We start from the raw sequence: 27717 nt of genomic DNA, 5'->3' as shown, positions 1-27717 counted from the left end.
AGAGAGACAGATGACAGGAGTACACCAGGACATAAATCTGTCCATAAACTGAATCACTTTCAATGGGCCTCATCTCACCCACAGGCCCCTGGCAAGGCCACGGTCCTACAGAGGGGCAGGCTCGTGGTGGGCAGCCTGCAGAAACGATGGGCAACAGCCAAAATGCAGCTCATTCCTTGGCCACGTGAAAGGCGATACGCTGCAAGGCTGAAGGACCATGTCTTACCAATGTCTCTGTTGGGAGGACAACGTTCTTGTTAAGGGGAACATGCCTCTGTGCTTTTCTCCTCCTCACAGTGAAGCCCCCAAGCTTGCTCCATCCTAAACCAGGAGGTCTGATCAGTGCTGCATTGTGTGGACTTAACGCTGACTTAGACATCTACCCTTTTAGACTTGTCCCATGAGATCCACAGCCCATCCTGTGGGTTGGAGGAACCCTATTTCCCTGACAGAGGGATGAGGGGAAACCTTGCCACTGCCCTTGGTCTGTTTTGGCTGAAGAGCACTTTTGCACCTAAGTAAATGGCTGTGCAACCCACCAATAGACACAGTCCCATTGGTCAAGGTGAGGACTCAGCTCTAAAGGTTCATTCTCAATCCTAGTTCACTTTTTGCCCAGCATCTGCCCGCCCAAACCACAGTGCAATAGGGAAGAAGGCTCCAGAGAGGTGCTGAAGAATTTGGTTGAGATGTCTTTTATCCCCAAGAAGCATAGCTTGAGAATTGGGTCCAAAGTCATCTCCATTTCTTTGCCACCCCTAAAATAACTGTAACTTACTAACCAAAGTGCAGGTTAGAGGAACCATGTCTTTACCCTAACATGGAAATGAGCTTGCAGTGAGCAAGTCTCCTCTGAACCACTGTGCGAACCTGACCCACCGGACCCCTCCCAGCTGCCTGAACAAGGTCCCTGCTCCACTCACCTGCACGCGATGCTCCCTGTTAAACCTTGGCCATACCCGTGAATGCTGAATGACTGCCACGTGCTCGTCCTGTCCTAAGCTCTTCTCTAAGCAGAACTTATGTGTAAGTGCTTTAAATAACAGTGTGGTTAAAAACAAAGTGTGGGTGATTTGGAAGAGCAGCTATACTTTTGAGCAGATTTAAGGTACTTTTGCTTTGGTGTTGCATTTGTTTAGGGTGCTAAGCCAGCGCATGCCGAGTCCCACAGTGCACTCCGGGTCTTCAGACACTGGCTTAGTATCTTGTGCAGGTATAGCTTGCGGCCACAGCTCTGCCTGCAGAGGTTTGAGACATAGCCTGAAAGACCCAAGAGGGCAAGGAGGAGACATGCCCTGCAAAGCAATTCACTGGGTGCTGCTTCCACTGAGCCGCCTTCCAGCACAGCAAGTGCTGATGTTACGATGGAGAGTCACCAGCATAAAACAAAAATGAGCTTTTGTGGGCAGCATTTCCAGTTGTAGTGGCTGGATCCAGCCATTCCCCCAGGCAAACAATGTGTTGCTTTGGGGAAAAGACCAAACTGAAACTTAGACCAAGGTTTTTCAAAACTAAGAACATAACATCGGTCTCCTAAATCCATTGTCCAGAACCTAAATGAGTGGCCTGGTTACAGGAGCTGAAGTGAAGCTCAGGGAGCACAATTTGTATGATGAGTCCAAACCTTATCCCAACAGGACTTGTGCTTCTAAGACACCAAACCTCCCTGAAAAGCCCAGCATTTGCACTGTCCCTAGGACACTCGACCCTATGGCTTTGGAAAAGCCTGTGATTTTGGAAAAGCCAGGCCAGGCAGAGCCATAGTGGTGAGGCCACTCACTGACCCAACTGTTGCGCAAATGGGGAAAAGGAGTGGAGACGGCTACCATACCCTTTACTCCCCCATATAAATCTATCCCTGCTCCCTCCCTGAATAAGCTTCATGCAACAGAGCCCAATCCTGCAACTCCAAATCAGCAAACTGCCCCAGAGGGGGCTGCACGGCCCCATGGCACAGTAGCCCCATCTGTCCCGTGCATGGTCCCCGACACCCATGGGTGAGCCGAAGCCAGAGGTGGAGGGTGGGCCTGGTGGGGATGCGTCGGACCCCTGCGCAAGCTGCAATGATTTCATGTTGCAACAACACATGGAAAAAGTCAGCGCTGAAGCAGTTACTTGTAAGAGGGATTTCACCGAGGCCACCAGGGCAGGGGAGGACAGAAACGGTACCTGCCCAGAAGGGCAAGCAGTGACTACCCAGCATCATCCACCTACAAAAGCCCAACATAAACTACATAAGGATACTGAAGACCAGAAAGCAAAGGTCAAAGCAAAAATACCAGACACTTGAGTGTGACTTTATGGCTCATTTTTCCATTACTAATAAGACTCAAACATAGCTAAAAGGGAAGAGAGGGAAACCAGAATGTGATAAATGAGGAAACAAACGGGTTGGATACTCTCCTGCCAACTGTTCTTCGATAACAGATAAAACAGAAAATGAAGAAAAAGGAAACATTATTACTACAAGTGTCTTCCTATCCCTCTGGCTGGGGTCCCAGCATGACTGGGGCAGATTTCTACTCTGCTAACCGAGATTTATTGCTCCACCAGTATCACCAGTAAATATTTAAATGACCACTTGGGTAATTATATACAGAGATAATTATATAGTTACGCTTACATACAGAAAAGAGGGAATATGAGAGAGAAATGCCCAGAGCTGGGCGTGCGGTACGGTACCTTCCCTGGGAGCCCTCAGGACAGGAGCATCGGTGGAGGCTGGCTGGTCTGGTCCGAAGGAGAGCGCGGTGTGGAAAAGGGACGGGAGCCTTCCTGGATGTGTTTACATAGGTGGGCCCCCACCCTCTGACACCGGATAGGTCAGCGGCTGCCGCATGAGCACTCTTTGCATCATACCTCACATCTGGAAGCGAGCGGTCCCCCGCGCCAAGAAGGGAAGCCGCGTGTGCACGGCACCTTGTCCTTCACTATGCTTGCAGGGGCTTTGAATCAGGGTCTCCACCAGAGAGCTACTGAGGTCCCCTCAAGCTGGCATCCAGGTGGACCCAAGCTCATCCAGTCTTGCCTGGGCCATACTGATCCAAAGGATGACACCAGGGAGACCGTCAAGGCTAGAGGTCCAAGCCCTCGCGCATGCAACAGGGTGCCAAGCGCATCCTCTCTACCACACTGGACACGGGCACCTACCAGCCCTTCTGCCAGGCCACGCATCCAGCTCTCCAAATCCCACACCAGCACCACCACCCTTGGGAGATATCCCTTCTTGCTCAGGCAAATCGCACCAAGGTAGGGGCCCTCACCAAGGCCTGGGCTGAGGGGACACCTTCCTGGTGCCCCTGGACCACACGCCTTCCCGCGGCAGCCCCCTGCCTCGCTGCCTGCCCTCTCCTACCAAGGGATGGATGGAGCCGGCCTCCGCTGCCCGGCTGCCTTCGCCCATGCAGAGCCAGGTGGGAAAGAGCCTGCAGAGCTGGGCTGCAGTGGGACTGCATGGAGAGGACCCTCATGGTCCTCTGAGCTGTGCTCGAACACGAGTGCACACGCTGCTTTGCAGCAGGTTGTTCTGGGGAGCAAGCAGCAATAAAAAGCTGGAGAGTAGAAAGGATAATATCAAACCCAGCTGTGAAAACAAAGATTAAAACCCTCTGAGCCTATAGCCTCCCTTGGCCAACACGTGGAAACACCTTGCCAACATTAATTCCTCTCTCCGTGTCCATCCAACGGACATTTTTTCATGAATGAGCACGTTGAGGCGGAAGGGGAAGCGGGGCGACGCGGGAGGAGGAAGGTGGACAGCCCTTCCTCGCCTTTTACGCTGGGGACGTTCTGCAATGCAGAGAGCGGCAGAGCTGAGCCAAAGATGCTCCAGTGCTGGGGGCTCATCCGCAACCGGAGACAAGCGGGATGCTACATGAGGTTTCCTCTCTCTCTGCCTATGCAATAGACTGCTCCTGAAGGCAGAAATCTTCCCGAGGCAACACCAGATTCATGGGTGCAGGTTTTAGGAGCGGAGCTAGAGCAGCGAGCATCTCGACTGCACGCTACCTGCTTGCACCAAAGCCTCCAGCGGCCGCAGGGACTCCTTGGCCTGCAGCAGCTCCTGCTCTCTGAGGAGCCCGCCGGTATCGACGTGGCACCGCTGTGGCTTTCATGGGGGGGGTCAAACAGGCCAAAGATGGTACACAGAGGATGCTACAGTGACAGTTCAAGACAGAATAATACTGAAATCCCCCCCATTACATGCAGCAACCTGCTTTCTAGTCTCCCAGTCTGGTGTTCACACTTCTTTCTCACGCTCTCTGCCAGCCCAGAGCCATTTCAGCCTCCTCTGCTAATATGCACATTGCTAAGTTTAAATCAAATAATTAAACAGCATGGAAAGAGCAAAGCAAAAAGAGTGCAAAATAAAATGCTCTGATCCTCCTTCACTTTGCTATAAACATCCCCTAGAGATGCCAAGTCGGGGTCTCAGCTAGACCTACAGCAGCTGCTGGGGTGCATCTAAGTTTGCTGCTGGTTGATCATCCTCTTCCTCAGGGCTCTGGCAATGTTCACTAGCTGGGTACCCAGCCCACTCTCTGAAGACTGATGGACACTTTGGTATCACAGGAAAACCCCTGTAAATTTTTTGTACAGAATAGCTGCAACCAGTGGTCTGGCCATAGGCAAAAGCTGAGGAAAGACGATGAAGCTGTGAGAGGCTCTTCTTAAAAATGCACTCTTTCCAACTCTGCTTCTTTCCCTCATTTCCTTTCCAAGGCATCCTCCCTTTAGCTTCCAGACAAAAGTTAATAAGAAACCGCAGCGCAATCTGTATGTCTGGGGAAGATTAAGAAGTAATAACAGAAATCCCTGCCCTTCACTTGAGGGATGTGAACCAAAATCCACCTTATGTTCTGTAACATTGCTATAAAATGGGACAATCTGCACATGGATGGACAAGGTAGAGCCCTGTGGGCCACACGTAGGGCTGTGAGGACGTGGAGCCAGTGGAGCAGAGTCAACTGGTGGTACCCGAGGCACTGAGCAGTGATGAATACAGAGCCTGGGAGCTTTCTCCTCCATCCACTGCCCTACATTGGGGCGTGCGGGGCTGTGTTCAGTGATTCGGGCATGCAACAGTTCCTCCAAAGCCATCCAGAGGAGTTCAATATCCTCTACAGCCAGGGCCGAGTGAAGCCTCCATATTTTAATAAAAAGGAATACTACAGAATACTATCCCAATTTATAGATAAGGAAAACAGAGGCATAGGCTAGTCTCCCGAGTTCATTTTCCTTCTTCCTCCTCTCCTGGCAGTAGATTTGCTGCCCATACAAGAGCTTGGCAAGTTTCACTAGTGGATAGCACTGATTTTCCCCTAGGTCTGACAGGATGCTCATTCAGTTGGGATAGAGCCTCGTTTTGTGGTTGGCACATGGACCCACTGGTGACTTATGTCTGAGCCGTTAGCCAAGCTCACCTTTCCTCTACCATCTCCATGCCACTTTGTGCCAAATGTTTCTCTTGCATCCTTCAAATGCAGATCTTCATCCATCATCCTCCTTTTCCCTGGCTGCTCCTTGGGTCCTTTCGGCCCTCAGGAAGCCTGGGAGGATTCACCTCAACACTCTAGAGCCAACATCTGTGCTGCTCCAGCAGCTGTCCGCTGTCTCCAGGCCAACTGCAGGCAGAAATGACCAGAACAACTGCATTTTCACCTCTGCCAAAGGCAGCAGTGCAAGTGAAATAGAAGTGTCTGACCTCTCTCAAGCAGCAAGGGTCTTGTAGGACTTGTGCTCTAAGAGAGGACATAATCTGCTGGCCATGCCATGGGTATCCGGCCTCTCCCCACAGATGCTGATTTCTCCTGACATTTTAGTGGGGTCCTTACGTGTCGCCTACAAACACCCCACGCATCTTCTGCCCCAGCCATCCCGCTTGTAAGGAAACCCCAGCATCACTCAGGACAGATGTCAGGGGACTGGCCTGAGATCACGTGCAGATGTGGTGCCCTTTTCACTGGCTCTCCAAGCGGGAGCTTTGCTCTGGCTGGTGCTGTGCCAAGAGCCCCAACCACTGGCACAAGACAGAGCCCACGATGGAGGGTGGTAGAGCCATGGTGAGGAAAGGGACTTGCCTGGTGGGAGGTCATACTGAAACCAAGCCCAGGAGGTCCCATGATGGGACTGTCCCCTGGCACTGCCACTCTGTCCCATGTGGGTCTTGACCCAGCCATTGCCTCCCACTTGGATATGTGTCTTCTCCTGTCTCTGTCCTTGACAAATGTCATTGCATTGCCCTTCTGTGAGCCCAGGGTCCTCTCTGGCTTTGTCTATACCGCTGGGTGAACACAAGCTCCAGAGAGGACCCAAAATTCAGCAGGCCCCACACACAAGCTCTAGTAAGGGACACCCTGCCGCCTGCCTCAGATAGCCCTCCTCTCACATCTTCCACTTATCCTCCCCTCTGCGCATCTCATCCTGACCCCTGCCATGTTCTCCCTCTCCCAGGGCACCTAATGCCGCATCTCGCCGTGCCTGGGACGGCAGATCCAGCCGCCCGCACGGCCTCTCTGTGCTGCTCTCCACCCAAACATCCTCGCTCCACCTGCGCTCTGAAAATTCAGCTGACCAAGTGGTTTTTCTCCTTTGGCTGGAGCCCTTCTTTTCTGCTCTTGCTTTAATTGTCCATTTGTAATAGCCAAGAATTTCCAAAACTTGATGGAAAATTAAAGAATCAGTGCAGGAGCAGAACCATCCCTGCCTTGGAGAAGGCCGCTTTCATTTCCTGCCAGCCATCCTCTTTCAGGCATTGAGAGCAAAAACCTTTGAGCCTTTCCAGCCACTCTATCACCCTGCTGGACTAATAACGTGGGCAGTTCAACTACACCTAGTTCCAGCTATTGAAATGACGGCAACAGCCTCCATCCCACAGGAACTGACCCCTCTACTGTCGTCAAGGCTGGTGGAAGTGCTGATGACATACGAACATTAGCGGCTGTTATTACTTTCCAGTGGTGTTTGCTGAAACTGGAATTCAATGCAGAGCGAAGGGTGGAGGCGATAAGCTGAGGGGCCTGGAGATGGGATGTGGGGGGTCTCAACCCCAGAGACAAGCCAAGGGCTGCATGGAGGGCGAATTACGGCTTTGTCCTGAGGGGCCCTATTGGGCTAAGAGAGATACAGGCTGGCTAGAAGGAATACTCTACATATGAGTGTGTCTATCTCAGTCATCACGCTGAGAACCTGCATTCAAAAATGCGTGATGTGGTTCATGGGCTTCACAGCACCAAGAAATGGGGCCATCACAGTGCAGTGCAGATAGTTTCCTCTTGCAGCTCCCAGCAGAGTCTGCATGGTGGAAAAGTCCATGCACATACTCGGGCCACCAGCTGCCCCGTCCTGGCTAATCCTGAGAAAAAATCATCTCCTGCCCTGCAAGCTCCAGTCTTCCTGCCTGGATTTGTGGATAGCCCCCACTTTTGGAATTTAGTATGCTTTTACCTCGGTTTTGGGAATGACCAGTTTCCTCATTTTCATGCCTAGCCGTGCAACGGCCCCATTAACGCTCTGGCAGAGGTGTGGGAACGGGGCAACACCAGGCGCCTCTGCTCTGCTGTGGAAGGGGCCAGTGGAACGTGCATCCTTGGGCAGGTCTGTTTTTGAAAAGCAATTACTGGCAGGGAAGACGGCAAATCCCGCATTCCTCGACGAAGGAATCCGGGTGATGTCACCTCCTGCCCAGTGACAGGAGCGTTTCGGCAGCCGGCTCCTCCCTTCAGACAACCCCTGCCTTTGCCACAAATATTTGTTTTGGCCTCTTTCTTGGAAGCTTCCCATTACAAGGACTAACGGCGGGGTGGACTCTCCTACTGTAAGGCCAGTTTCTGCCCCAGCACATTAGCACGGGCCACAGGTTAATAGAGGTTAACAAATGCCAGCCAAGGTTTTACTGCCAGTAGCAGCAGTGTTTTTGTTCAAAAATCTGTGTGCTGCAAGGCAGGCTTAGGAAGACCAAAACCTCCTTAAGCAGAAGGCTGCCTCCTTCCATAAACCAGTTTAAATCAAATTTGCTTGAGTACCTATTACGCGTTTCTAGATTGCAGGCATGCAGATGTGCTGCCGATCTGCCTGCAGCCTTCTCTCACGCTCTCTCTAGTAGGACACAACAGCGTAAAGCAAGTCAGGATCTTTCCAGATCAAGTGGTCTGGAATAAACTGCCCTTTTGCCTGGGAGGGGAGCGATTCCCCATGGATGTTTCTGGAGGAAAAGGATTTCTGGGGTAGGTGACAGGGTGGTGAGGAGAGCTGGAGGCAGGACCACATCCAGCATGGTGGCTTCTCCTCAAAAGGAAAAGAGGAAAGAGTGGTTTGATAGCCAGGAAGGGAAGGCTTTTTGCACTGGAGCGTCTGCCCCAAACCCTGACCGTGCTCCTGTCCCATGGAGATGGTCCATCAATTGAGGGGGGAAATGCACCACTGCTCTGGGTGCCATCCAGACCCAGCTCCCCTCCCAGGCACGGTGTTTTGCAAGGTGCCACCATAGAGGGACAAGGAATGAGCGACCTCTCATTGCTCCCCACCAAGATCATTTTTAGGACACTTGGGTGGGATTCTGTCACCTAAACTTAGGTGCTCAACCACCTGGGAGATGAGCTAAACATCCGCCTGGCTTCCAAGTGCTGGTCCGGGACATGGTTCTCCTAGCAGTGCTGTGCTTCTCCTGCCAAGCCCGTGCAGGTAGCCCAAGGCATCTCAAGTGGCACGAGACATCTGCATGTGGGCAAGCAGACCGAGCTGCAGGGTCAGCCTCATCCGAAAATCATTTCCCCAGACAGCAGCTTCTCCCCAGTGACTGCAAAGGGCCCTGGGGGCCTGCTCAGGTGGAGACCTTGGTGTTGCTCTAAAACAAGTCAGGGTGAAGCCCACCCTTGGAAGATTTCCTTGTGGAATAACATGGAAGCAGTTTGGGTCAGTTGCTAGCTCTTCCCTGCACATCACTAAATTTTACTACATGCTTTCAGGGGCCAGAGGACCAGATGCATTCGGAGTGCGAGAGGTAGCCACCCTTGGGATTCACACTCTTATGAACTGACGCATCTTGCTTTTTTCCTTGCTTTCTTTGCTATTCCAAATGGTGCATTTGGACTTTTTACCACCACTGAGCATCATTCGGAGACTCCAGGGTGGGAAGAGCTTGTTTAGGTCTATTATTTACAATGGCAGAAGAGAAAAAAATACCATATTCATCACTGTGACATTCTTCTGCAACTCCTTCCTGCAAGCTTACATTTTTAGCTGTCCTTAAAAATACACAGAGGTGCTGCTTGCACCTCACTGTGCACCCACTTTTCCTTAGCATCCATGACACTGGAAGAGGATGGAGGGACACAGAGGGGGCAAGAACTGGTCATACAGTAGGCTTCTGATGGCAGATGGGGTAAATTGCTTCGTTACGTTGCATAAGGAACCTGAAAAAGTTGCATATTCTCAGTGTTCACACTGAAGAACACGAGGCCAGTTCAGCGCTGCTGCAGGACTAACGGGAGCGGGATAATCTTGCCCTTCAGCAGCTCCTGCACCTCAGGGACCTCGGGGCAGGGCTGCTTGTGCTGTTTCTGCCCAGCCTCTGGCTCTCCTGGCCCCAGAAGTCCCACCTAGACAAGGTCTGACACCATGCTCCAACAGTCATCCCGAGCTGCGATCCCCTTTAAGGTACGGTTTGCAAGCTCAGACACTGCCAAAAAGCCTTTTGTGATGTTGATTTATGGAACTGGAAAGAGAAGGGCAGGAGGATGTTTTGTAAGATGTTTGTGAGATTAAATTACTCCAAATCCCGCGGATGTTCATGGGATCTCAGTAAAGTTGCTGATTTTAGGAAAACGTTTGTTACCACAGAGATCCTAGCAAGGTCACAAGCAGAGGAAGGATGAAAATGGAGAAGAGCTGTGTTTTTACCAATAGCATACAGTACTCCCCCTGTATTTGAGTGCATGGATAAGTTGATTTGGGTCCTAAAAAAGCACATTTAAGAAATCACTTTTGGAGGTTCCCTAAGCCAGGGCCTTTCGCATCTGCTGATCATTTTGTTCTGCCAAGCCAAGAAGGCTCTGAGTGTGGAAGAGAGCCACAGACATCAAGGCCTGGCTTGGCAAGAATGATTCACTGCTGTGAGTGAGAAGGGAAGTTAACCCCCTCTCCTGGCTCCTGCTGCAGCGAGCCGGTGGCTTTCTGCAACGAAGTCAGTGCAGCAGCTCAGGCTTCAGCCTACGGAGAGCAACAGGTAATTCAGCCTGTCCTAACTGCAGCCAGAGCTGAAGGATGACGAGACCCAAGACTTGGCAGAACCAGAGAGTGGCTTTCTCAGCGCAGTGGCTAAAGCCAGGTGAACCCACCACCCTGGTGGGAAAGACCCTCTTGCTTTCCTTCGGAGATGGGGAACTTAAGGCTGCAGCAACCTCTCCGACCAGTACAGGCACTGGGAATTTAGCACGGGTCCCTGAGTCACCATGGCGCAGCCCGGGCCCTAAATCAAGCTTTTTCAGTTAGCACACGCCTTTCATCAGCGCTCCGTTGTTTTTAAACGCCAGCGATAAGAGGGTTCAGTGAACATTTCAAGCTGTAGATAAACGACTGCCTGCCAACATAAACACCATAAAATGCTCCACATAAATCATACATCGGAGTTCGTCCCCGCTAGGACTGCTGTTAAAATTCCCTGGAAAAAGGAATGGCTGAAAGGGTGCAGCGGTCTGCCAGGAGTTTCTGAGACCAGGAGATTTGGGAGAAAGAGAAAAAATGCAGTTCGAAAGCCTGCAGCAATACAGCTGCTTGGAAGAGCGTTCCCTCCCCTTCCTCCCGCCTTGAGATCCCTAAGCCTGCTCTGCTCATGGAGGATTAAATTCGTTCCACACCCACACGCGTCCTCGCAGGCGTGTGAAACCCCTCATGCACTTGGTGTAGACACGACATCTCTTACAGAAAGCCTTCTGTTTTCCCCTGCTGCTCCTCTGGCCTCTCCGGTCCCGAGGATCAGGGGACTTTGGCCCTTCTTCATCTGTGTACGCCTGTTTTCCAGCGGCATTTCAACTGTCCGTACAATAACAGCTACAAATAAGCTTCTCTAGCAAACGAACTGCCTGCAGGCTCCTCAGAAGTAATCCACTGCCCCCCCCCCCTTCCCGGGATCCAGAGACCACAGTTCATGCATTGATCTAAAGGACCAAAACAGGAGACCAAAACCTTTCCAAGGGTGTCCTTGGATCACAAATCAACAAATCAAAGCTACAAATCAAGTTCAAATCGGCAACTGCTTTGCTCGCATCATGCACTCACCAGGCAGTCCCGTCCTCCCTCGCTGGCCACCAAAGCCTTATCCAACCCAATGGTAGGAAATGCATCAGTCTGATCCTGCAGCAAGCCCAAGAACCAAGGAAAGGACGGTCTGGGGAAGCTCACCATGTGGATTCGTCCCTGCGCTGCGATCCAGACCGAGCTTTGGCCTCCTCGCTGTAGGTCCCATTTGACTCAACACCGAACAGCAGGAAAAACCTCAGACCCACTTCTGACCTGGGGGTGATGCCAAGAACGACGACGCTCTGAAATCACCGCAGAGCCATCTCCCAGGCAGGGGTGAAAGAAAAGGAAACACCAGTCCCCTCCATCTCCAAAAATAACGGCGATACGTAGTCGATCTCACCCCGCCAGGGAAGTTCGGTGGGATTTTGAATGCCCTCTCGAATGTCTCATGTCTCCGCCTGCAGTGGTTGAGCAACGCTGGCAGTGCGGGGACGCGAGTCAGGTCTTGCTGCCCTGGCCAGGGTGGTGGAAAGTCTCATGTTCAACCGAGCCAGCGTTTCCCACCAAGCCCTGTTGAGTCAGTCCCCCGCAGACCTCTGGGTCTGGTAAATCAGACTGGGACCAAGCTTAGGGCTCTCAAATAAAGACCTTCTCGCCCAACGCTGGTAGAGCAGCAATGACTCACAGCCGGCACGCAAGGAGAGACCATGCACTGCTGCCGGCGCGTGTCCTCCCGTGCACCTGGTTCACCCCAGCTCACACCCACGCGCTTCCGCTCGCTCTCCCCCTGCCCTGCGGCTTTAAAAAAGCCTTGTCCGAGCGCGTGGCCTGACAGCGACTACCTCCCGCCGGAGCCAATCCAAGCAAAACGCCTTGTTTTAACTCAACAAAGCCTCATTGAAGCAGAGCCTCGCACGTCCGGCCCGTTCCTGCGGGTGCCCTTGGAGAAGTCGCTACATGAGGGCAGAGCAGCCACCCCCGGGCACCGTATCGCTGTGTGCCTTTGTGCCCTGGCCGCGAGCCCTGACTGCTGGCAGGGCCCTGCGGAGCTGCAGGACTTCGGGAGCGAGCAGCCTTTGCAGCATCCTCGGCGCCCTGGCGCAGCGAACGTAATGGATTGTGGCAGTTTGCAAAACGTGTCGCGGGCTCAGATGGAGTAGAACCGAAATATCTCCGCCTGGGATAATTATTCCGGAGGAGAGGCATTTGCTTCCTTTCTAAGGAAGGTCCATGTGATGGTAATGATTGTGGAAATGGGCCTGATGGCCACATGCACCCAGGCCAGGGAAGCAGTGTCCATCACAACGGCCGTGGTGGGGAGGTCACTACGGGGATGACTGAGCTTGCAGGTTAAAGCATCTGAGGTGTCTGCATGGAGGCAAGGTGGGATTTAGTGGCCCAAATGGAGACATCGCAGCATGACGTTGACTGTGGGGGGTCCTGCCTGACCTCCAGCTGCCACTGTAGAAGGTGGCTGTCTCCCATGCAGACATCGCAGATGCCTGCAGCATCTTGGATGGCTCTAGACACCTACTTGTGGGCAACTGGATCCACCCCGGGTGTCCCACCCTGGTTATGGTCAATGAAGCCCAGACAATGCAGTCCATGGAGCCCTGGGTCCTCAGAGGACCTGCTCTTCACCCATGCCAACAGCTGGCCCCAGAGGTCTCCAAGCACACTGCAAGGAAGGGTGGTATCAAACCCGAGGCCGTGCATGGGAGGCCAGCGACCTGCTCTCTGTGTGGGCAGGCCCAGGGGACCCAGACGTCGGGGCTGATGCTCTCAGCTGCAGATCCACTGGAGCCAAGATCAGCATCGTAAACTCTAGAGAAACCCTACTAAGGAATGAGGAGCTCCTACACTGAGGAATGCCTTGCAGTGCCCACGGTGTCGTCTTTCCTTTCTCTCCCTCGTTTCTACCCTCCTCTTTTTATTAGCTTAGCTGTTTTGACTTGAAACTCTGCAGAGCCAGGGCTGTGTGTGCAGCGCGGCAGGGCTCGCATCTTTGGTGGAGCCACGAGGTGCTCCGACCATGCAAACCGCAAGAGCAAAGGCTGAAGCTGCAGAAAGCCCTGCGGACACGGCAGCGCTTGCACGGGTCACCGGGTCACTGATACACATGCCAGCGTGTGCAAGAAAACATCTGCTCTTGCAGCATGTCACTACACAGCTACTCCTCCCAAAGGCTCCCAGCAGCAGTTTGGGAGTGCTGGAAGAGCCGGGGCAGGGGGGAGGCAGGCGGGGGAGCCGGCTGTCCATGAAAGGAAACGAGGACATTTAACTTTGTAGTAAACTCCGTTAACTATTTCTGTCTGCGAGCGCGGAGGAAACGGCTGGGCCGAGCAGCGAGCAACACCATTGTCCCCGTCGGGGAAAAAAACAAAAAAGGATGATAAAAATGTGCCTGAAGGAATTTGGCTCATGCTCACTTTTGAACCGGCATCAGGTTTCCAAAGGAGAGATGTGTGGCTGCACCGGCAGGGCGTTTTCCCAGGGCTTCCCAGCTCCGGCTGAAACCGATGGGGAAGTTCACGTTGGGTTTTGGGTTGGATTCTCCCTGCACCAACCCAAAGGGCCAGACTGACCAAGGATTTAGGCACCTAAAGCAGGACTCGGATGCTCTCATGGCCTTCAAAGCTTCTGTCCTCCAAGCCCACGGTGAGGGATGGGAGCGTCCCTCTCAGCCCAGCAGCTCGAGGGCTTGCTCTGGCTGCGGGAAACCCAGCTCTGGTGCTCCCTCGGCTCTCACCGTGCCCACGGAAAGCCTGGACACCGCTGCAAGCCGCCAAGGGGGAAGGAAGCAGAGGGAGGCTCTTCCCAGCCCTCCTGGGAAGGAGCTGCTGGGAAGGAAACGGGAGCTTGCTGGAGCCAGGCAGGAGCGGAGTCCGCTGCTCCGGCCTCGTGGTCGGGCCACGCAGCCGGGCGGGATGAGCTGCGGTTTCCGGGCCTTGTTCCTCCGCTTCAGCTGTTTATTTCTCTCCGGGATGGAAGAGCGCACTAACCTCCCGCACGCCAGCTCCAGCTCGCGCCCTTCCTGGCTTCGACCTCGTGTTTGAAAGACGCTTTTGCACAAAGCAGACGCTTGTAAATCTCCAGGCTAAGTGTGTGTTTAAGAGGGTATTAAAAGTCACAATCAAAAATAACGGCGCAAAGCAAAATCGTAGCCTCGGGATATGCCGAGGTCCCTCAGCCTTCCCCGTGTCAAAATGGGCCTTTTCCCAGCAAAACGGGGATGCTGTGAGGAACTGACCCAAAAAGTAAAGCCTCGTTACCCCAACACCATGGAGCAGCTCCTGCTGCTCCCAGCCCTCAGCTCTGCCCTGCCACCCCCGAGCATCTCCTGGTGCTGCCAGGGCTTGTGCTTGTCCCCTGGGTGGGGACACCATCCGGTGAGCGGAGTCCCTCGGAGATAACTGCTGGGGCCAATGCTGCTCAGTGTCTTTGTTCATGACCTGGATGATGGGACAGAGAGGGCTGTCAGCAAGTTCGTGGGCAGCCCGGTTGAGGGGGAGCGGTCGATACGCCCTGCTATTCAGAGGAACCTCAACAGGCTGGAGTAAGGGTCCAGCAGGAACCTCATGAAGTTCAGTGGAGGTAAAGGCAGAGTCCTGCACCTCACGTGGAATAACTCCATGCCACAGGACAGCCTGGGAGCGACTGGCTAGACAGCAGCTCTGCTGGAAAGGATCGGGAGTCCTGGGGGGACAAGCTGGACAGGAGTCAGCAGTGTGGCCTTGCAGGAAAGAAAGCCACCAAGTGCTGGGCTGCCCTAGCAAGAGTAACCGGGGGGGCAAGGGCAGTGGTTACCCCCTGTGTTCTGCCCTTGTGAGACCACATCTGGATCCTGTGCCCAGTTTGGGGCTCCCCAGTATAAGAAAGGTCCGGAGTGGGTCATGTGACCTGCTGGAAAGCAGCTCTGCGGAGAAGGACCTGGGGGTCCTGATGGACAACAAGTTGACCATGGGCCAGCAACGTGCCCTCGTGGCCAAGGCCAATGGTATCCTGGGCTGCATCAGGCAGAGCATCACCAGCAGGTCGAGGGAGGTGATCCTGCCCCTCTACTCAGCCCTGGGGAGGCCACGCCTGGAGTGCTGTGTCCAGTGCTGGGCTCCCCAACACAAGAGAGACATGGACCTGCTGGAGAGAGTCCAGCAAAGGGCCCCAAAAATGATGAAGGGACTGCAGCATCTCTCATATGAGGAGAGGCTGAGAGAGCTGGGCCTGCTCAGCCTAGGGAAGAGGAGGCTGAGAGGGGATCTTATCAATCCGTATGAGTATCTGAAGGGAGGGTGTCAAGCGGGTGGGGCCAGACTCTTCTCAGTGGTGCCCAGCGACAGGATGAGATGCAGTGGGCACAAACTGAAACACAGGAAGCTCCGTCTGAGCATGAAGAAAAACTTCTTTCCTGTGAGGGTGACTGAGCACTGTCACAGGTTGCCCAGAGAGGTTGTGGAGTCTCCTTCCTTGGAGCTGTTCAGAAAACATCTGGACACAATCATGGGCATCATGCTCTAGGTGACCCTGCTTGAACTGAATGGAGGGGGCTGGACTAGATGATCTCCAGAGGTCCCTTCCAACCTCAACCCTTCTATGATTCTGTGATGTGGAGGCCTCCAGAATGGTCATGGGCTGGAGAGTGGGACATGCAAGGAGAGGATGAGAGAACTGGGTCTGCTCAGCCTGGAGAAGGGAAGGGGAAGATCTTACTGGTGTCTGCAATTACTTTATGGGATGTTATAGAGAAGGTGAACACAGACTCTTCTCAAGGGTGTGCAGTGAGAGGACAAGAGACATGGACACAAGTTGCACCCAAGGAAATTCCAAGTGGATATAAAGTCTTCTCCATGAGAGAGGTCAGACACCAGCACAGGGCCTCAGGGAGTTGGTGGGATCTCCATCCCTGGAGATACTGAAACTTGACTGGACAGGGCCCTGAGCAACCTCATCTAATGTCAAAGGTGGCCCTGCTCTGACACCTCCTAATGTCCCTTTGACTTCAGTTACCCCGAGTTTCCACAATTAACCCTCAAGATCCCCATCAATCCCCCCTACCTAATGTCTCTCACACCTTCTTTGCACCCATCCTGGGGGCTGGGACAATTTTGCGACCTCCCCAGGGGGCTTCTCTGCCCCCAGGGCAAGCGAGAAGAGGGACCTCAGAAGAGGGGCTGAAGCTCTGAGGATCTCTTCTGAGACCTTGCTTAGGGGCTTTGGCTGCCTACACAAAGCCACCTCGTGCCTTAGGGACAGCCCAGGGCCTTGGAGGTAGGGACACGGGGCTGGCAGGCAGCCCTGGGGTCCCACCTCCGAGGAGGCAGCCAGAGAGCAGACGGGACACCCCACAGTGCCAAAAACAACACCGGCCCTCTGGCAGCAGGGAGCAGAAACAACAGTGGTTTCTGTGGCTGGTCACCAAGATCTCCAAGCAACGGACAGGGTCAAAGGGAGCTGAGCAGTGTTGAAGATGAACCTTGTGCTGGTTGGATGAACCTTGGGTGGAAGAACTCTAAACAAGCCATAAATTAAAGAAAAATCAGTCTGCTGCAAGGCTGGGCCCTGCAGAAATATATCTCTCCAGTGAAGCCGAAAGGAGCAGAGACCATCAGCACATGCCATATTCAATAGTCCACCTCCGCAACACATGACAGATGATGGAGGGGTTTCCTTATTACATACATTGAAAAAAATCTCCTGGTATTTTGCTCCTGGAAGACATCCAAGAATTGTCTCAGCAGTAGCTCTGAGAGCTTGCAGGAGTCAAAGGCATGGCTTCCCCATGATTAATGTGCCCCTTTCCCCCGTTCCCACCCATGACTCACTGCAGCCAGGTTAAATTGCCTTTCCTTCAACAGCTTAGCAGAAGGGCGCTTTCTAAGGAGGGTTTTGATGGAGGACAGATTGCCCTCCTGTGGCATTTCCAAGTAGTTTGGGCTAGAGGAGAAAGCGCCTCTGGCTCCTGAAACTCAGACGGCTCTTTTGCTCCCCTCTGGTTTGGAGATTGGGGCATCTGCTTGTCCCTCCTGCCAGAAGAGTGGGGACATCCGTGTTTCCAATGGCACGGCTCTCTCCTATTAAGCACGGCTTAAATACACTTGCTAAGCCAAGCTCCTGCACTTGGTACAATGATAGATGAGGGTCTCCAGCCCGGGCCACTAACGTCAGAGCTGGGGACCACCCCGTGCCAGCTCCACAGCCCTGTCCTTTGCATGGTGGCTGCAAGCCACCTGGCTCCTTGCAGACGCTGGCCAGACGCAGGTTGCTGGACAGCCACCATCGCCACTTCCCATGAGGCCGAGGCTGGAGCAGGACGTACTGTCCACCTGCTCCGCCAGCACAGCCCACATGCCGCTCCCTGAGATCTGGGGTTTGCTCCTGTGCCAAGAAAACCCCAGGAGCATTTTCTCAGCGATCCTCTGGGAAGGGCCCTTCAGCACCAGCAAAGGGCACTTTGGGTTGGGAGAAGATGGAGCCCCAAGCCTGGGAGATAAACGCATCTCTATCATGCACAGAGGCCCAGCGACCCATGACACATTGGTGACAAGGTACCGTGGGCGGCTGCAGATGAAGGGGAGGGAATAACCTGCTCTCTGCACCTCTTGACCCTGCAGAGCCAACCAGGCAACATCTGCTGCCGGTTCGGGGTGAGTTGGTCCTGTCCGGGGCACAGTATGGCCCAGGTGGTCTCAGGAGGATCCTTCCAGCTTCGCTCTCAGGGGGTCCAGCTGGACAAACACTGGCTGTAGTCAAGTTCACTGTGACCATAGCAGCGACCCGGAGATGAGAGGGATGGTGCTGAGGTCAGCACAAGCCAACTCCCATCAAACAGAGGAAAGACAGTAAGTTTTTAATGAGGAGGAAACCATACTCCATGGAAAGACAACAGCATCTCTAAACTAGATCCATCTAAGGACCTGCAGATATTAACTGGGAACACAGATTGGATAGAAGGAGATCCCATCACTAGAGGAAGCTATGTGTTCGGTAGCTGATAGAGTTTTCTTTCAAAGGAGGCAGGTTGGCCTAGAAGACAAGGCCACCAGGGAGCAGGTTCAGCTGCTGCCCCATGGTGATGTTGTCAAGCCACGTCCCTGCTTGGTGCCTCAGTTTCCCCAGCTGCACAGGAGAGAAGACACCCTTTGCGAGGCGCTTTGAGAGGCAAAGATGAAAGTGCACCTACATCCTTGGGTGTTATTACAAATTATAGAGAACGTAAAGGTCAATGGACCTTTTGTCCATGGGTTGGAGGCACCAACTACATGTTCTGCTGGGATGAGCTCGGCCGGGCTCTGATCTCTGGCCACTCTCGGTCTTTTGAGATCAATCCTTGATGCACAGACATATAAAGCTTAAGCTGATGCTACAAAAGAAAGCACTTTGCAGAGCAAAAAAAATTGCTGTGGCTTTGTCCATTACAATGAAGATCGTTCCACAACTACCGGTGTCTGGAGAGAATTTTCCCACCATTTAGGTGGAAGGCTGCAAAACACTTCTGAATCCCACTTTGCTTTAAAAACACACGTTCATCTACAAAGGCAAGACAAGGGAGGGCTCCAAGCGCAGATCTAGCGAACGCATCCCAAGCGACAGAGGGAAGGATTAGGGTTGTCTAACCCAAAGACGACCAAAGAGAGGTATAAAAGGAGTCACCAAATATGCCGCAAAGCTGCACGCGGGGGGCAAGGAAGGGTTAGAGTCCATTTTCCATATCCGCTCTGGGGACGCCAAGGAGCAAAGGCTCAAGCTGCTGCAAAGGCCACCGAGGTTGGAAAGCAGGAGGCCCCGTCTCTGCTGATGGGTGGCAAAGCCCTGAGCGTGCCGCGGCTCGGAGGGGCCGCGCGGGTGCCTAGAAGGTGGCTTGTGGGGACGGAGGGGCTGGGGGACGAAGGCGAAGCCCCCCCAGAGCTGCCTCCTGCAGATCATCACGGAGACGGCATATAAAAAAAAACCCAAACAAACCCAAATCGGACGTCTGCTTTCTGCTCCTGCTGCTTCTCTGCCTCTCGGCCCCCCATCAGAGGCATTCGACCACCCTGCCACGGGGAATTGCATCAGGAAAAAGTTAAAACGCTTAATCCAGGACATTTTGGCTCAATCCCAAACTGCCTGCGTGTGGGAGCCCAAAACCTGAACGGCGACGGGAGCTGGACTTGGGGAGCAGCTGAGGTCGGGGCAAATCCGTCCCCGGCCCGTGCGATGGAGAAAAGGCGGAAAGCGAAGAGCGAAATGCGTGAGCGGAGGGAGGCAGCTGCCAAGCTAAAACCGGCCTGCAAGGTCTAAAAATAAAACAAGAAAAAATTAAATAGGAAAAAAAAAAAAATCAACATACGGAGAAGCGCTGGACTTGGTCCTTTGCAAAACCGTCCCATGCTCCCGGCTCCGGCGCTGCAAGGCGAGAGGCAGCCGGGGCGCTATTCCCCCTTCCCTGCCCTCTCCGGTGGCGATCCCAGCGCCTCCGTCTCCTCCCACCCCTCGGATCGCTCCCGCGTCCCGCTACCCGAGCCGACGGACGGTGACGTGGAGACCTCAGCCGGGGAAGCTTCCTGAGGGACGGCGACGCTGTCCCCGGCGCCCGCAGGGCTCGGGAAGTCGGAGCCGGGAGCAAACGCTGGGCACACGCTGCCTGCCTGCCTTCCCCACGGCATGCACGGGATTTCTCCCCCTTTTTTTTCCCCCTGCTCTTTTTGCAAAAAGCCCCAAAAGGGCAGAAAAACCAAAAAGCTGATGCTGCTTTCCGCAGCTAAGAGCAACGCTTAGTAGAAATCAAACTGTTTCCCCCAAAGCCTAAGGGTTTAGGGCTGAAAATAAGGAAAAGAGGAGCAGAAGGAAACCCACCCAAGGGATGGGATGTTTCTCCTCCAACCTTTGAGGCTCGCCAGCAGCGCTGGGGCAGGCAGTGAGACGCCGCGAACGCTCAAAGAGCCAGAAAGACGGCTGCAAACGCCCAACGTCGCAGCCCTAGCGATAGGCGCTGGCAACCCCGAGCGCCGGCCGGCACGGAAGCATCCGTCGGGTTGAGGCAGCGGGCAGAGCCCACACGGACCCCCCCGATTTTGGGCAAACCAGGAGAGCAAATGCCTTCTCCTGCCGTAGCGGAGACCAAGGCTGTGAAACAAATTGGGTAATTGGGATTTTTTCCCCCCTCTGTTCCCTTCTCTTTTCCTCCTGCTTGAGTTTTGCATCACTCTTCTCTCCTCTCTCCTGGACCGTGTGGGCGTTTAACCCCCTGGCCAAGCCCCAGGCTACATTTCACGCGTTTCGGGCAATGGGAATAAACACAAAACGCTGAGACCAGAAAGCACGAGTGGTCTGAGACCGGTACCAAAACCTCGAGAAGCGCTGCCTTTCTCTATAAGCTGTTTCCCGTAAGCGTTTCAGCTCTATGCACTGACTTAAGCGACTCTTCCTGGGTGGCTGAACATCGCCGAGACGCGCTGTTGTGACCTGCTGTGAAAAGCAAAGCAACGACCCGCTTGGGTTTTGCTCCACGCTTATCCCAGTTTCTTTGAAAATTAAAAAAAAAAAAAACCCAAAAAACAGAGCAAGCCCTGAGCCCACAGCCCGGGATTACGCGGCATCCAACGGCATTTCGGGAAACGGGCAAACCTCGCTGTGCCCGTGCTGGATATATATCATAATTATAATCAATACTGCCACAACGTGAGACAGCGCAGAGTAACTCGCTTGCTGATTTTAAAGCGAACGGGCGTCCTTGCCTCTGTGCAGAGCCGCGATGCGGCAGTCAGCTTTGCATCCTTTTATTATCTCGCTATATTTTTAATTGCATATCTTATCCCGGCTGCTTTCTAGGAAAAACAAGATGGGAAAGAGCCTGGCTGGCTGGGCAGGAGCGGCACCTTCCCCGAAGGGGTTTGCAAAGAAAAGCCGCTTCGAGGATGCCCTGGGTGATGGAGGATGCAGTGGGATGAGGGAAGCTTTACTGCAGCAGTGGGTTCCCGAGTCAGGCTGGAAGGGTTAAAAGCCAAACGTGCAGCCCTGAGTCGGGCTTTTCAGATCAGTTTTAAGGGACTGCGCAGAGTGCAGCTTGATTGCTGTAGCATAAGCACATACTTAATATAAAACATTATATAGGCGTGGAAAAAAAAAGGTAAGATATGAAAAGAAGATTATTTTAACAGCTTCCATAATTCTGTTATAGGGATCGATGCAGGAGTGACCCGGGCTCACGGGGACGAGGTGCAGGGCACTGTTTTGCCCCAGACCGATACTTTATCCGGGGCCGAGACACCTCCGGGGCTGCGGATTAGTACCGACATAGCAAGGCCATCCCTACCTTTTGCAGCCGGGAAACAAGGTGCCTCTGCCCGGCGGGTCGTCACCGCATACCCGAGGGCTTTGCAACGCAGCGCGGCCGGCCGCAGCTCTGAAACAGACAGGGGAAAAGGGGGAAAGAAAAGAAAAGGGGAAAAAGAAAAAAAAAAGCGATTATTTGGGGGCTGCAGGCGAGCAGCGCTGCGGTGCCAGGCACCATACGGCAGCGTCGGCGCTCAATGCTGCCATTGTGCTGCTGCCGCGGCCGCAAAAGGGCCGGGGGAATTTCTTCTCTGGGGATAGGATGCGTCCCAGGGGCTTAAGACGCGGCGAGGGAGACCAGGGTTGGACTTGGGTGATAAATGCAGCCGAGAGTTGCTGTTACAGGTGCACCAAAGCGATGCAACACGCAAGCTCCTGCACTCGATTATAACACAACTGTGGTAGCATTGAGCCGTAAATCAGCGTGCAAAACCCATGGGGAGGATTGCAGCGGCGCGCGTGGCTTTTTGAAGGGTTTCCCGCTTCAATTCACCTCCCGTCACCCGCTCTGCAAATGTTGCATTTGGGGCGTTTGCATGCACAGCTCTGCATGCATTTTGCTTCCCTGCAGATTTTCTCGATAGCGGAGAAAATCTCTTGATAGCAGCAGCAGAAAGCCTGGTGCTTTAAAGGGATCGCTTCGACCTAGCACCACACCCAGAGCTTCTCCTCGCAGCAGGTATTTGGGGGAAAAACGCAAGCGCTTTGCAAACCGGCCCCGGCTTAAAAGCCCCTTGCATCCGCCCGTACCAGCCGCCGCCGCGCCGAGTGCGGCTCGCAGATGGCTCTGCCCGGCCGCGGCGCCCGCGGGGACGGAGGCACGTACCAGCCGAGGAGAGGCACAGCCCCCAGGCTCAGCCCGCACCCGTTGCTGCTTCACCCGACAAGGGTTTTTTTTTTTGCTTTTAATTCCCAAATCACTGCTACTGCATCCCCGCGGCTCATCTCCTCGCCTCACTTTAGCCTCGTTGCTCCCGCTGTGGTCTCCGCTCTGCTGCGCGGATGCAAACTAATGCTCTGCGTGAGAGAGAGAGTGTGGGGGGGAAAAACCAACCAAACAAGCAAGCAATTCTCCCCCGGCGACCCGGTTTCCACTCTCCTAAAACTGATCCCCGGAGTAACGAAGTCATGAGCATCCCCGGGAGTGCATCCCCCGCCAGGATGAGCCCGGTCACGGCTTCGGGGCTCGAAGCCACAACCAGACTCACAGCTTCTGCCAAGACGGTGCTTTTGACATAGTCCAGCATTCCCTAAATACCGGGCTGCAGCCCACTGAGATGCCACCTTCTCCTGCCCGTCCGCTGCAGGCTCCTGGGATGCTCCTCATCTCCCCCAGCACAAAATCAGCTGCTGGGGATTTTGCTATAAAAAGTTTGCTGCGTAGGAGCACCCGGGGAAAACGCAGAGGTTGGATAGAGCAGAAAATAAGCGCTTTTGCCAGAAAAGCCCATAGCCGGCGGATTTATCCTGCTCCGGCATCCCAGCAAACGCCCTGCACGGGGACCCGCCAGCACTAACCTCATTAACACCGACAGCATGTGTTTCTGGGAGACATCTGCTAATAGTAACGTTGGTATTTTGGGGAACGTTGCTCCCCACAGACGCTTTTCACTCGATTGCCTCACTGCCAGCAGCTTCCCGCCAGCTTTCAGGCTGCAGCAGTCGTAACGGGGCCCAGGGAGGTGGCGATCCATGATTTATTGGCAGGCAGCAGTGCAATACCAGGGATCAAATACCCGGCACAATTTGCGTCAAATCAAATACCACGATTCCCAATTTGCGACTGGATTTTATTGCAATATCGACTGAAACCATCTGTTTCTGCAACCGTTTGTCCTGCTGAACCGACTCTCGGGAAGGTCCTACACGAACGTGAGGAGCCCAGACTCAGCCAAGACGGACTTGCAATACATTTTTCCATAGATTACATTTAACGGCACGCAGGTTGCTTTAACCACAGCCTTACCCAGCACACAACTTCTGCATAAGCCACCACGGGCTCGTCCTTCCGGACCTTTGTGCTCTCCGGGTTGGAAAAAAACGGCCATTCTCCAAGCAGAGACCCTTCAACCCAAGTTTGTCCCCAGCAGAAGCACGCGGGCAACACGAGCCTCCCAGCCAAGCTGGGTAACGCCAGCGACGGGCCAGCAAGAAAACCAAGACTATTTCCAGTTCCCCTCCGAGGATGTGGCAGGAGCCGACTGCTTCGCGAGGCAAACGCGGCAGTGACCTCTTGCTATCGCGAAAATCAGAGGCGCATCGAAAAGAGCCGGCGTTGCGGCAGCCAGCACCAAGCCAGGGACAACTCACTCTGCTCCGGAGCCGAGGTCGGTCCCGTCCACTGCTAAGGGCCAGGACGTCGCCCCGATGCAGCCCGCGCCGCTGGTTTTGGGTGCTCGGGGCACCCAGGCTGGTCAAAGCCAAAGCCCCAGCGCCGTCCACGGATCTTCTCACCCGGAGCATCTGACCCCAGCGCGGGTGGTCAAAGGGGGCTTGCGAACGGCCCCTTTTGGCTTCCCGGGCTTTGCCTTACTGAGCCCTCTCCAGGCCTCGCTACAGCAACGGCTTAGGGACAGAGGTTTCCTCGTTGCATAAAGGCAACAGTTTTGCACAGATTCAGGCGTTTGGGGAACGAAACCCTGCAGATCTGGAAAGAGCCGAAATCCATTCAATTTTTTATCAGCTCGGTGCAATAACAAATATATGACAGATAAATGCCTTTTCTAGCATTCATACAACCAATCCAAAGCATTTAATAAAGGCATAAGACCCTCTGCAGGACCCCAGGGGCAGGCCCTTTCCTCCGCTGGGATTTACCGCCGGGAGGTGGACAGACAGACATCACTCCGGCAGGGATCGGCTCCCCTTTGTCCTTCCCCAGTGCCACTTTCCCCCGCAGCGGACTTTCGCCACGCTGGAAATCGGGGCCGTCAGTCCACGGCAGGGAGGTGCCCGCGGGGGAGCCGTGCTGCGGGAACTCACTTCGCTCCTGCCGAGCCGGAGAGGGAAGCCCGGGGCGCGCGAGCCGCGGGGGAGCCGATCCTGGACGCGAGCCCGTCTCGCGGCAGGCTGCAGAGCCAGCCTGAGCTTTGCAAGGAGGGGGATGGCGCTGGTGGCAACCTGGGGACGAGAAATGAGCACCTGGGAGAGGATGGGACAAATGCAACGGGCGAGAGGACAACGGGGGAGATGGAGAACGGAGATGAACGGTCCTGAGCTTTCATGAGAGGTCCTGAGCTAGCAGCAAGCACAGGGGAAGGATTGGATGCAGCACTGATTGCATTTTCGTTATGGACTGCATGGTCAGCCCCATCCTGCCTGGAAAATCCTGCCGGGTATGACACAGGAGAACGCCGTACTTGCACACCATGCGGAGCGTCCTTTCCCAAGCAGAACGTGAGTTTAAGCCACGTTTTGTGATTTTGCACACGAGATGCTTTCAAACACAGCAACCTTTCAATGCCGTACGGCGCCCAGAGCGAGCTATGCAACAGCAAAGACCTGCCGAGAAGCAGCAAAGCATCTGGAGAAGATCTGCCTTCCCTCGAGAGCGACTGATGCACTTACGCGGTGGAAAAACACTGTTTTGCCTTGTAAAAAAAAAAATCAATAGCTGCAGTCTGATCGAATGGCTGAAGCCTGCTGTCTCCCTTCCGTCCCCCAGCTCCTCTCCAGCCCGGCATCGAGCACCGGGAGCTGCTGCTCTAATACGATTCCTAGTGACGGTCCGCATCGTTAGCCAGCTTATATCTAAAATATGAACACAGAAAGGTGTTTTTGCAAATGCGATTAGAAAGACAGATCTGCCCTCTCCGGGGAGCGGCATCACTAGCACGGCACAACTGGTCTCTGTAAAAGAAACGCGTTTCAACAGGTTGCTTTTCCTGTCAAAATGAGGTCAGGTTTGCAGCAAAGAGCCCAACCTTTTGGTTCAGAGACACACCCGCAGTCCCACAACTGGAGAGGCGTCGAGGAGAGCCGGGACAGGCGTGATGGGTGCTGCAAGCGCAGCCGCGCGGGAAGCGACCGATTCCAGCCTTGACACGGGGTTTTGCGCTCCGGGAACCTGCCACCGTACCCGGAGGTGTCCCTGCCTCCGTAATCCCCACGGCCAAAACTCGCTGCCTCCAGCATCCCTCTGACGCTTCCTTCTCAGATCTTCCCTCTGCGGATGCTGCCCCAAACAGCCGTCCAAGCACCAAACCCTCCAGCCCCTCTCCCCGCTGCTCACTCGTCCCCCTGCGTCTCTCAGAAGCGGGCGATGAGGCCACGGGACTGATGTTTATGAGCAATGAGGACAAGGAGAAAACAGCGCAAATGTCGCTTTCCTCCTGGAGAGGACAACCCATGTTGTCCGCCTGCTTGAACGGGAGCTTAGAGCCCCAAGACTACACTGACCTCCAAAAGACACGCAGGCAGGCGGGACGCAGCCACGAGCTGAGCAGGCAATGCCCTTTCAGCAGGCATTTCTGCAGTGTTTTGAGGACAAAACACACTTCCTCGGGCATCCTCTCCTCCCCGAACACCCACACTAAGAGAGACACCGCCAACAGCTCCTGAAAAGACTCGCAAAGACGCTTGCCTTAGCGTGACCGCCGCGCTGCAAAGAGCGCGCTCAAAAATCCTGCGGTGCTGAGCACATCGACCAGGCTGCTCCGGCATCTGGGGCTGCTCCGCTCGAGCGAACAAAGCCGTGTCGCCCGCCCGGCAACCCGCTCCCAGTGCTGCCTTCACGCATCGCCGTCCCGACACCAGCCCCGTCGCTTCGCGGTAGCCTGCGGCGGGGAGGCGATCGCTGCCGTGCTCCATCGGGCACAGAAGCAGCCCCCAAAAGCAGGTCACCCGATGCAGGCCAGGTTATTTCGGATTTCCATATCCATTACCGACAGGGTAGGGAGGTTAAGACCTGAACGTGGTGGTTGTGGTGATCTAAATTACCTTTCTTCAAGCGTTGGCAGCACTCTCTTGCGGAGCCGCTGCACAGTGTTGCTATAATGCCAGAGTTGTCCCTGCCCGTCCTCGGGTACCACTTACCTATCCCGGAGGGACACCAGAGGGCTCGATCAAGGGCCGGGAGTCGCACCGTTCTGGGAGCCCAGGGGAAGCGTGCAAGCACGGCGTTTGCAGGACAGCTGAGCCCGTAGCTTCTGCGCATTTCCATCTGGCAGCAGCTCGGCAAGTTCTGCTCGCTGCCCGGAGACCACCAGACTGAGGCGAGCGCTGTGTCGGCCACCTCTGCGTTTTTCTGCTTCGTGGCTCAGTCCCCGTGTGTTTTCCTGCTGTCGTTTCTGCCATCTAGAGGGGAAGTTTCTACATTGCAGACGTGTCCCTCGAAACCCAGCTGAAACGCACGGTTCGGAAAACCACGGTCCATCACTCGGCCAAGGTCTGGTTCTGCCTACTGCTGTCCACAGCTGTGCGGAGGACGGAGTCTAGTAAACTGGGAGGTGATCTGAACCGAGAGGGACTGCAAGCGTGCAGCTGGGTAAACTGGAGAGATGGAATACGAAGTGGATAAAACCCAAGAGAAATGAGTATAAGGTACTACGCTGCCCTGGTAAGACATGCTTTCAGTGAGAAAAGGGCACCGTTTGGCAGTACATGATCTCCCTATTGAGGGTCTGCATGATGGACGCTTGACCTGCGTTCAGTTTGGAGGGGGACAGGTGGAAACGGCCGCCCGTGGGACCCAGCTCTGCAGGATTCGCCGTTTCTAGAGGATCACACAAACCCAGACCATCTGTATCTTCCAGAGCAACATGCTCTGGGACAACCGAGCCTGTGAACTTCTCAAGGACACAGCAGCGACACAGCATGCATGTTAGCAGCAACTGTTGCTTCCCTACAGCTCAGAAACAGGTTAATCCACCTGCGAGCGCAGAAGATACCAGATGAGCCATTGCTCGTCTCTCTCCCACACTTGCGACTGACGGATGTTTTAAGTATCCTAGGTCAGTGAGTAACCAAGGCTCAGGATACGACCCCCTGGAGGGATCAAAGGGCTCAGAACATATATAAAGGCATTGGGGTTAAGGCCGAAGAAAGCCAGCGAAGCTAAGTGCAAGTCATCCTCCAAACATCAATCAGGCAAAATGCTCCCATGTCTCGGCTAGACACCAGTGCAAGGGACAGCAGCTAGATCAAACAGATCCTTGCTAGGATCCC

General features: G+C 54.3%; 1 protein-coding gene across 2 annotated transcripts in view; it reads right to left on the bottom strand.

The window, feature by feature from the left end:
• Window positions 1–27146, bottom strand: part of GJC2 (gap junction protein gamma 2) — a 44858-nt gene extending 17712 nt beyond the window's left edge. Inside the window, exon 1 of one of the 2 annotated variants that reach the window (XM_026096160.2) lies at window positions 26587–27146. The gene's annotated coding sequence lies outside the window, so the exon portion shown is untranslated. Of the gene's footprint in view, window positions 1–21532; window positions 21746–26586 lie in introns of those variants that run through there. The other variant, XM_026096150.2, reaches the window with a different exon arrangement.
• Between the last annotated feature and the right edge of the window lie 571 nt (window positions 27147–27717).

Source organism: Dromaius novaehollandiae, chromosome 2 (assembly GCF_036370855.1).
Source record: "Dromaius novaehollandiae isolate bDroNov1 chromosome 2, bDroNov1.hap1, whole genome shotgun sequence".
In the NCBI taxonomy this organism is placed as follows: Eukaryota; Metazoa; Chordata; class Aves; order Casuariiformes; family Dromaiidae; genus Dromaius; species Dromaius novaehollandiae.
The sequence above is the reverse complement of the archived record's forward strand: the minus strand, read 5'-3'. Positions and strand labels throughout refer to the sequence as shown.